Here is a 12041-nt window from a genome sequence, read left to right as displayed (position 1 = left end):
GACAAATCACTTAATCTCCCCATGCCCACATGTAATGCAGCTGGTGCTATGTAGAGCGCTCTGATACTTGATTAGGGTCAAGTTTGCGCTATATAAAACTCTGTAAAAAATAAAAATAGCTGCTGATCAGTAACCATGCCACAATCATAATTATATACTGAGCGCTGTTGAAAAGAAGACTGCCAACAACTCTTTTACTCTCCAAACCCTTATTGATTTCAGAACCAATTATAACCAGAGCCTGCTCTATCAATCTATAAGAAGATTAAAGGGGATGAGATTCATAAAGGTTGTATTTGTACCTCATTTGTACCTTTAACAGAGATACAAAAGCCATGGTCCATAGTCATATGTTTTTTTTGACAGCCTCTAACTTTATTGAAAACAGAGTGATGGGCATTGCTGGTTGCCAAAGAAAAAGTTATAGTCATTTCCAACATCATGCAAACCACTTCCAATGGGATAAAGTTGATATATACAACTAAGCGTCTGCATTTATAATTCTTACAGGCATCTCCTTTTGATTGTCTACTTTGTTTATATCAGTTGGACAATTCCAGACAGATGTGATGTCCTGTGGATATAATGCTCTAAAAAGTAGGAAGACCTTTTGTTTGTTTCATGTCTGACATGGGTTGGGAGTAATTCAAAAGAGAATATATAAAAACATGTTTTCAACAAAAGTCAGTGGTAGTATTAGTCTTTAGTCTCCAGCAGTTGGTCATCACATCACATCCCTGTTTAACTTTGAAGGCATATCTTTGTGGAGATCCTTCATATTAGCAATGGATTCTAGACAATCGGTGCTATTTTGAATGGGAACCCGACTGGCACAAATGTCTCTTCCTTTGCACTCTGCACATGTTTGTGGGCTTGATACTGATTTTACCATGCATTAATATACCAGTGACCTCAGTAGCTATTTTCATCCCATTTGTTGTTCTTGCTAATAGGATAGCCCTACAAGTAAATAACGCCACAAATAGATTCTTGAGACCAAAGTGAGGGCCATCATGTGTCACACACACAATAAAGGAGACATGTGACTGCTACATGGCCATTGCCATTATTAAGACCTCGATTGATGAGAGCTTAACAATGATCTGTGTGTTTTATGTGATCACTCCTAAGCAACTGTCTATTTACTAAAAAAGTATTTATGGCCCTTATTATGAGAATCCCGATGTTAGATACTATATCTTTGACACCTGACAACTAACTATACCCACATTTAGCTTATTCATCAGTAGGATCTATTTCCAGAAAAAGTAGGTGCAGACTTGGTGAAGGTGCTTGTGAACTTCAAATATGGGTCCATTTGAGATGTTAAGTTAAGAGCTCCTCCTTACCCAGCAAGCCAGTAGACCATAAAAACATCAATATAACTTTTCTGTCTGCTTTTAAGGTATCCAGGAAATAATCTCAGAGACTAATTGTGTTTCCTTTCCAATTTATTGTAATATAGCTTCATCAGACCAGAGGCAAAATGCTTCCATTTCTAGTCCCCTGACTTTATAATAGAATTGGTTCTCAAACTCAGGGTTGGACTAGAAAAATGTCAAACCAGTCCAACTTCCTTCTTTCATCTTCTCACGTGATCTCTTTCTTCTCATCTTGTTTAAATAGTTACACATTAATAAAGTATTCCTATGTTAGCCTATGGAGCTACTGTGCTAAATTGACAGCGTTTTCCGGAGCAGGGCATATAAAACATATTTTATAAAGTGCCTGCTTATAACTACAAGGCACCCTACCTCTGGGGCCGCAACCTTGAGACCTCAGGGGTGACGTATATGTAAACATAAGGTAGATTAAGACTTTGCAAGTACCTTTAATTCTAAAGTCGAGTTTGCATATAGTTTTGAGGTGAAGGCAGCCTGAAAAGCATAGTTGTCTTTAAAATGAAAATTACAGCAGACAACACAGTAGTGCACATTTAAGAGCTTTAAGTCTACTGGGCCTCTAAACCCACCTGCCATATTATATACTGGGGACTTACAACTAGACTGTCAGTACCAATTGTCATTATTTCTAATCATAATGTACTTTTAATTAGAGCACAGGTTAGCAGAGCTCAGGGCATAGTCAGAGTTAGAAAATCAACATCTAGTAGTCAAAATGGGGGTAAAAAGTCGGGGAACACTGCAAATAGGTCCTGGTTCCTCTCAAAGCTTTGCAAAACACACACACAAAATATATATATATATATATATATATATATATATATATATATATATATATATATATATATTCCAGCTCCGTAGTACCCAACGTACAAAGGAGCACCCGGACCTCAACTGCACACAAGGAGCCTTGAATGGTAAGCACGCCTCCAGCACACCGATATCCTTTGACTGTTCAAACTGCCCTGGATGCCTGACGCATTTCGAAGTGTCCCCACTTCTCTTCAGAGGCTTTGGCAGTTATGAAGGAGCGCTTGAGGCACCACACCCCTTCTTGCTTAGCTGCACGCCCTAGATGGGACTTATGGGACTTGTAGTGTCTCACATCGCGCTAATGTTCAGTTGATAACTATTTCAAGCCCACAGATGGGCCTCGCTGTGTGGAATTCGTGCAGAATCCATACGCTGCTGTCCCATGTTCTCGGCCCGTAGTCAAGACCGCATGGCCCCCGATTCTTTCAGGGTGGTGCTCCTTTAGCGGCATGGGTCGCCGCGTAAATATTCCAGCTCCGAAGTACCTAACGTACAAAGGAGCACCCGGACCTCAGCTGCACACAAGGAGTCTTGAATGGTAAGCACACCTCAGCACACCGATATTCTTTGACTGTTCAAACTGCCCTGGATGCCTGACGCGTTTCGAAGTATCCCCACTTCTCTTCAGAGGCTTTGGCAGTTATGAAGGAGCGCTTGAGGCACCACACCCCTTCTTGCTTAGATGCACGCCCTAGATGGGACTTATGGGACTTGTAGTGTCTCACATCGCGCTAATGTTCAGTTGGTAACTATTTCAAGCCCACAGATGGGCCTCGCTGTGTGGAATTCGTGCAGAATCCATACGCTGCTGTCCCATGTTCTCGGCCCGTAGTCAAGACCGCATGGCCCCCGATATATATATATACTAAAATAATGAAGAGAGAGCCCAAACCTTTGAGGCGGGTAATCTCAGGAACCACAGCACCAATCACAAGACCCAATACAGCGTTGGAAAGGGCAGTTGCAGCAGAAGGACATAGGCTATGCAGACGCCCACCATATATATTTAAAAGGAAAAAGAACCGTGCCAGCAAAGTAGTCCCTTGTGGGCGTGTCTGCGTTGTGCTATGGGCGTGTGCTGGGGGCGTGACAAATGCTGGGGGCGTGTGGTACGTTCCGCCCTTCATGCCATATCTCATATTGTGTGCTAATCCCACCCTGCTCCCTTTAAATACCCCTGTACCCCATAATCATAACCCACCCTTACTCCTTAAAATACCCCAACACCCTTAAACACTAACCCATCTTAACCCTATAAATATACCCTGTACCCCAAAACCCAAACCTATACCTAAACCCTAAAAATACCCCTGTACCCCAAAACCCAAACCTAGCCCTGATCCCTATAAATACCCCTGTACCTCACATCCCAAACCTACCCTTGAACCCTAAAAATACCCCTGTACCCCAAAATCCAAACCTAGCCCTGAACCCTAAAAATACCACTGTACCCCAAAACCAGCTGTATTGGGTGTTGTGATTGGTGCTGTGATTACTGAGATTACCCGCCTCAAAGGTTTGGGTTCTCTCTTTATTATATTAGTATAGATATATATATATATATTACCTACTGGCGGTTGCCAGTAGGTAGTTATAGGTAGGACCTATTATCTATAGGAAATCCACAACATTCTATTGGCAATAACTTTAGCGTCGATTGATGAATCTTCTTGAAGTTTTCCAATCTTTTGGCCAGCTCAGTTCCGCTCCTTCCCTGAAAGTTTGGGGGTGATTAGTGAAGTTGGGGCGAGAAAAAACGGTGGTCCCAAAACGTGTTTTCCCCATGCAATTTCCCGAAGTACCTTTAGCCACGGCTACAACTCGAACAGCTGAACGGTATTACACCAAATGTGGCAGAGAGGTAGTTCTCAGTTCCGTCTTGTGGCTTTCGTATATCTGTTGTTAATCTGTTCAGTAGTTTCTTTGAAAATTACAGTTAAAGTCATTTATATATCTATGGTCGCGGAGGATCCGCGGATTGTGAGAGGATTTGCCTCGTAGGATAAGCGCACCATCCCGATCACGCGCTCAATTCTAATTGGCTGTCAAGCGGTTGTAAACATTCAAAATCAGGAACTGTTGGAAGCCATTTTTTGCCTGGGGAGAATGGAGGCTGAGAAAGTCATTGAAATATGTGTGCAATGTGTGAAAAGGGGGCAGGGTAGAAACACCCTCACTCCCTAGGCCTGCTGAGGGGGTCACATAAGGACCCATAGGGACAAAAAAGTAAGATAGTATTTTTCTTTTTTTTTAAAAGTCACAAGATGAGCGTAGGATCCGTGCATTTCGCCGCCAAAAAAAAGAATCATGTATTTTTGAGACATACATCACGCTTATGTGTATAGATATTGGGTGGCTCTAAAAAGAGCCCTTGTATTTATTGAGAGATTTTAGTATTTACAAGTAAGTACCGATGCAGAGTCTAAAGTTCATGAAAAAGACTCTGTTCCCTTCATCTGTAAAATGTACAGCATGTCTCCTATAGATGCCATGCATATTGAAACACAGATTTTTGTGGTATATGGACACTATTCTATAGTCTCGGCGAAAAGTAGAAACAGATTTATTCACATTTTTTTCTAGTTTTCTCATTCTGTGGACAAATAGATTGGAGTAGTTCCATTTCTGCCTTTGGCATATGTTAGAATAGACAAAGGGAGTTTGGGGAAAAAGTGAAATTAAAACAGAAAAGAAATGATTGGTTGTTTGACAACATTCTACACAGAAAACTAGGGTGCATGTTTCTGTTTTTTAAAAGCAGGATTCTTATTAGTTATCAGAACGTGATTGAAAATAACATTACGTAGGATAAGCCGGTATATTGAGAAGTGGAGCACACTTGCTGTTTTTTTTAGCAACATTGTGTGATGAACTTTTGCATTCTTAGGGAGCCAGTATTGCTTTTTAACATGGGTAGATGCTAATTTGTATATGGAAATGCAATCTGCTTTGGATTTTGAAAGTGAGAATAGATTTCACTGCTCTGTCTTTCAAAATGCAAACTATGTTTGCTATGGGAGGGCGGGAGTCGTGAGAGTTCAGCTCTGTCAAAGCATACAGCAGTATACCGGGGGTAGGCACCCGGGGACACTGCAGGAACCGGTCGCAGTAGTTTCAAGGGCCCTCGAGGGCACCAGGCAGAGGGACACGCAGTCTGCCTCCCGTAATACACAAATTCCCAGGGATAGTGATTCCCGGAGATTGAGGGGGGTTGTTGAGGCCCACATACTTGTAATTTTGTAGGGGGGTTTGGATGCGAAAGTGGTGCCAGGGGGTTGTAAATCTGGTAATCAGTGTTTTGTTTTAATTTGCTTTCCTTTCTGTCAAGTAGAGGATCCAGGGTAAATTAAACGGTTTCTGTACAGCCAGTAACTTTTAACCCTACCCCCAAACAGCTTTCTGCCTGTTACTATAGTAACAGTTCATGGAACACTTACGTGAGCACAGAGATTATAAATTCACCAAACTATGTTGCTAATGGCCTGATACTTTTTATTCTTTTGAATTGGAACCGTAAGTTGTAGCTATACACTCTGGTAAAGATCTGGTGAAGAGCTAGCCTCAGAATTATACTTCAAATTATAAATGTAATTTCTATTGTGGACTGTTACCCCAACAAAAAAAAGACGTATGTATTTTTGAATTAACTTTTATTAAAACAATAAATAACTGGACATATAACTAAATGATAACAATACAATAAATAACTAGAACCATAACTTTAACAAAGCAATATAACAATCAATATATAATATGGAGTCCAATAGAAGTACTGTAGTTGATCTGCAAAACAAAAAAGAAAATTAGTGTTTAAAATTAGATCAATGTGACTAAATGAGGTCACACATTACAAGTCAAAGTAACACTTGACCATATTTCTATTTTTTTAATGTGTGCAGTGTACCTGATAGATTTCACTTATCTAATAGGCTTGCACTCAAAGGGTGTCTGTATAGAAGTGCATACTGCGTCATATTTATATTACAGATTAACAGGTCTTTAAAATGATTCACAGATGAGACAGAATTAGGTGAGAGATGAAGTCATTATGCAGGACAATATTTTTTAGGGCTTATTTACAAAACTCTTGTGCCACTTTTGTGTTACTTTTCTCATCTTGACACAAAAGTGGCGCAAGGGGTTTGTAAATAAGCTCTTTTATTTCTAATGCATTTGATTGGAGGTATTGTATATCTAGGCCGCTCTGCTTACCTTGTGTAAACACTGTGACCAACAGAGTTTACAACTTGAACTCCATTTTGGTTGGTTTCTTGCCGGATATGCAAGACTGCTTTCAAGATTTGACCCCAATAAAGAGTACTGGTGTGGAACTGCAAGTATGCGGAAGGACTTGCAGACTAAGAATCCGGTCAGCTTTGGAAGGGAAGAGTTAAGGATATTGAGAGAGGCTCCTTCTGTTTCATGAGAAGGCTCAAGTACCAGTGGACCAACACCGTCAACCTCTATGGCACAGCCTAATATTCGTCCCCAAATTGGAACCCTTTAAGAGAAAAAGTAAGAAGGTTGGGAGCTTTGTATGCCATCCTAAAACCGAATCATCCATTAGTTATACAGAGATCCATCCTGTATCCTACTCATTCGTAGAAGTGTGAATTGGACATTATCTGACACAAAAAAAAACTCAAGTACTTATATCTGTTACTTTTTAACTTCGTCGACTACTCATATTGAGAGTATTTACCTTAACGTTGTCCGTTAAAAATTTGTGAATCCCCATGGCTTCAGACAACTAGTAAATGCCATATTTGAGACATCGGTGTAATCAGCTGGAAAAGGAGCATATACATTTCTTCAACCTCTGCAATTTGCTGCTGATTTATGTAACATTCTGCAAAGTGAGAAAAGCATTAAAAGTGTATATGTTGTACATATGTCCAAGGTTAATTTAAATGTACATAAAAACATTTGTTCTCAATAGGATTGGGGATGAAAAGCAATCATCAGAGGTTATATTTAGCAAGCAAAATAGGAAATAGCATTGCATTATACAAATGTTAGGCCGTGATTGGTCACTCACTTCATTTACAAACTCCTGGCCTTGATCTAATAGAACCCTTTTTTGTGTTCCATGATCTAGAAATTGAGAAATAAACATCAAGAAAAATTGAAAGACACGTCTTCAAATCAAAAAATTCAAAACAACATTTTCACATTGCATCTCAAGTGCAGGCTGAAAACGTGTAATGAGAATTTAAATGAGAAACATATGGGTGTCAGAAACAAACGTCTATAAGAATATCACAATGGAGATTTACATTTCATAAAAAATATTTATAGAAGCAAGGAACATTATAACACACATTGTTCAATTTCAAATCTCATATTTGGCAAATACAATCGTGAGGACATGTTTTTATTGATTTTCTTGCTACCAGAATGCCCACTAATTCTATCAAAACATGAGATCAGCTCCATGCGGCCCCCTTCCCATAAAAAAATTTGTATACGGATACTCCGCTGATTGTCATCGTACCATAAGCGCAGCCTTCCGATCACGCGCTGAATACTAATTGGCTGTCACGTGCTTGTCAACATTTGAAACCAGGAACTGTTGTCAACCATTTTATGCCTCGGTAGAAGGGAGCGTGAAGAAGCGTGTGAAATGTGAGTTTAAAATGTGAAAAGGGGAGGGTAGACACACCCTGACTGTCTAGGTCTGCTCAGGTGGTTCCACAAGGACCCCCAGGGCCCCAATTATTTTTTTTTGGTACAATCGCGGGGTGCTTGTATGATCCGCACATTCTAGCAATATTAAAAAAAAGAGAGACGTGGGCTTCCGCGCGTCTTTGGTAATTTGCATTCTTTCAACTGTTTAGAGGTGATGCAGCAGCGCTGGACCCAGGATCCACCCCTGAGTAAGAAAAAGTAATAATAACACTATTTATCTGCTAAGTGAATTTCCTTTCATAGGCTGACATTGACTGGTTTCAGTTGCAAATTCTTCTAAGTGTGCAGTTTTCGAACTTTAAATATTCACCTTAAGTCATCCGAACAACGAATCCTGATTTATTAATTTGCTATCAGGAGAGAAGCCAGTGCTGCATCTTTTAGCCCAGCACTGACCCTGAAAAGTAGTTCCAAGCATACTTACAAGTAACTTGTATTTCCTTCCATAGGAATCCCATTCCTCTAAAAAAAAAAAAATGAATACATTTAGATTTGTGGGACAGGCTCTAGGGGATGGGGTCCTAGGCCCCAAAAAAATTTAAAGAAGGGGGGCCATACAATGTAATGTAATTTAAAAAATAAAATATCTAAAAATAAATAGTTTAAAAAATGATTAAATCAGTATCAAAAAATATATATAAGAATAAATATATTTAAAAATTGTCATTTACCAAACCTTTAAAATTCACTGAAAAAAACATAGGTTTCAGACATGTTATAGTTAGGAATTAGCATTTAAAAAACCTTTGAAATTCACTGAAAAAAACATAGGTTTCAGATATGTTATAGTTAGGAATTAGCATTTAAAAAACCTCAGAAATTCACTGAAAAAATCACAGGTTTCAGGTGTGTTATAGTTAGTTGGACATTTCACTCTTACAAAACCATTGAAATTCCCCTGTTATAGTTAGTTGTATTAACTATAACTCATGCGCCCGCTATCGACTGCTGATGAAGTCACATATTACATCATTCATTCATGGTTATAAATGCTAATTCCTAACTAGAACATGTCTGAAACCTATGTTTTTTTCAGTGAATATATATATATATATATATAGTTGGAAATTGTAAATACTTATTTTCGTTTGTACAGCTATTTATACTGTCAACCTTGCGTATTTGCACAGTAAGAACTACAATGTTTAATATGTTGTTTATGTTCATGGTCACATGACCTGGTTAGAGGGCTGGGATAGGCGGGCAACCTAGCAGTATAAAATCAAAAAAGTTACAAACAGTAATTGCATGTGAGCAGGGGCTTGCTTAGCCCGAAACGCGTTGTGCACTTTAACCAGCTGAATTGCTAAATAAAGAACCTGTAACCTGATCCAGTGGTCCGTCTCCTTGTTATCGCTTCGCCGGTCCGAGTGGGAATTGGAAGTGGCGTGGAGGAGTTTTCGTGTATGTAATTACGGAAGTGAGCTTGCTTCCGGTTACGGACCCCCTCCCCTGATGTGGCATCTGCTCTCAAGCTAACTTGTTTTTGGATCCTGTGAGGAATTTCAGCAGGCACCCTCTTTTTGCAGCCGGATAGATTCCAACAACGTATGACGAAAACACCAACTTGTAGCGGGTTGGAGGACTTCGCTTTTCGTTTGATGTTATACTGACGTGGTGAGTCTTTGATTGGCAGTGCAAAGGTGGGGAGGTATCACCTAGTGTGGGATCAACACTAAATAAACGCCGCAAGGAAAATCTAAGTGCGGTTCGTTTAAAGACACAAACTAAGAAAAGGTTCAGCTGGGGGAAGGCATGTCTGCGGAAGCGTTCCGTGTGAGGGAAGTGGAAGCTGAGGAACTGTTTGAGCAAATCTCTGCTTCGGGAAATGTCATCAAAAAAGCCCCTGCAAACACAGCAATACGGGCAGATACAAATATTAAAACGCTGTACAAGGACCTCGAAAAACAAAGGCGCCTTCAAATCACCAAGTGGTGGGAGCATTACTCCCTAACAAAGTATGCTGCTGCTGGGCCGGTTCCCAGAGGTTTACAAATTATGCTCACTCCGAGCTTTGAAAAACCGAGTCCTCAATTGCTAAAAGAATGGGGGCAAAGTAATTTGGCTGCGTCGATGAACCTTCTTCATATATTAATAAAACATGCAGCCATTGACCGAGCAGAGATTCTAAAAACTATTGAAACAACTCAGGAGGAAATTGATAAAATTACTGAAACTGAGAACACTAAAAAACTAAAAGAGTTAATGATGGACAGACTTAAAAAACACGAGGACAAAATTAAAGTCAGGAAAGTGAGCAAATTTGCCCGTGATCAAGCCGACTATGCAAACGGACAGATTTTCACATTTGCACGGAAATACAACGACACCAAACGCCACGAATATAGCGAAAAAGGAAACAAACAGCAGACTCACCTAGCAACTGCCGCCGTAAGGGAAAGTGGCAATAAAGATGACGATGCATCTAGTGTGGACTCCAACACTCTATCGAGTGCCTCTAGTAGTGGCTCACTAATAAATAAACAACCAGGAACTATTTTAAATCTAGAGGAAGAATTAGATTTTTTACTTTATACTTCAAACATTACGACCGCGACAAAGTAATGCAGCAATAAACGAAGAAACAAACAAAAAAAAAAGACGAGAGAGACAAAGGAGACAAAAACAAAAATGCACAGAAAAAGAAAAAACAAACATGGCAGAAGAAGAAGAAGTAAAAAATGACTCTGTCACAAACTTTTCCGATATCACCTTATCTAAAGCGGAACAACAATTACTTTCTCTCGGCCTCAATTTTTGTCCTGCACAACCTTTTAAATATGCTACGACGAGAGTTGAAGTTTTTTGTTTTATACGAAAACTGAAACTCAAAAAATTCTTCGCTCTACAACAATTGAAGACCAATTCCAACATACCTACTATGAGCACTGCTAATGTTGAACTTTCGGTTTTGGCTCCAGATGTCCCAACTCTGCTTGATATGCACGACTTAAATCAGGCAACTGACTCACAACCGATGGGTCCCGATGTGGACATAAGTACCCAAAGGAGATTGAGCAAAATAAATATGGCACAGAAAGGAGCGGGGGTGACTCCATTTAAAGGCAAATCTGATTTTGTCCCGTTAATGGCCAAAGACGCGCTGGATACATTCCATGACTGTATCACCACAGAAATTAAAGCGCTATATAAGAAAACAAATTATTGCAAAAGATGAGCGTTCAATCAACAACGGGCTAACTACTTTGCACTAATGAAGAAACTTAGTACCAACACCAATATTGTGGTAAAAACTGCGGATAAAGGCGGAAATATTGTGATATGTCCTAAAGTTGACTATACTACAGAGGCCTACAGACAACTCCATGATATCGAGTGTTATATAAAATCCAACAATAAGGAATATTCAAAGGCCAATGAAACTCTATATAAACTCCTGTCAAAATGACGTAGGGAGGGCCTCATTTCAGGAGATGAGTTTAAATTTATGCACAATGAGTTCCCAGTCCTACCAGTTTTTACCTAATACCGAAAATCCATAAAGGCATCACGCCCATACCTGGAAGACGAATAATTTCAGGTATTAATAGTATGGGAGAGAAAGTTGGACAATATATAGATTTCTTCTTACAAGACCAAGTAAAGAATTTGCCCAGTTTTGTTCGGGACACTAGTGACTTCCTGAAAAAAATGGAAGCAGTTGAGTGGCAGGACGACATGTTACTAATAACATTGGACGTGGAGTCCTTATATACCAGTATAGCCCATGAAAATGGCCTCAACGCTACAAGTCACTTTTTAAGTCTGAGAACTGTGGAATACTATGAGCACAACAAAGTTGTACTAAGTTTAATGGACTGGTGTCTTAATAATAACTACTTTGCATTTGGTAAAGAAGTATGGAGACAATTGAGGGGTGTTGCGATGGGAGCCTGCTTCTCCCCCAGCTACGCGTGCTTGCACGTGGGCTGGTGGGAGGAGCAGGTTCTCAACACCACGTACAAGGTTTGGGTGAATGAAAAAATAATCAAATACTTACGGTATATTGATGATATTTTTATTGTGTGGCAAGGGGATGAGGAAGAAGCCGTCTCCTTTATTTAGGAAATCAATAATAACTCCCTGAATTTGAAACTTACATCACATATCAGTGCAAAACAGGTAGAGTTATTAGAT

Source organism: Lissotriton helveticus, chromosome 10, assembly GCF_964261635.1.
Source record: "Lissotriton helveticus chromosome 10, aLisHel1.1, whole genome shotgun sequence".
Taxonomy (NCBI): Eukaryota; Metazoa; Chordata; class Amphibia; order Caudata; family Salamandridae; genus Lissotriton; species Lissotriton helveticus.
Note: the sequence above shows the minus strand (reverse complement) of the source record.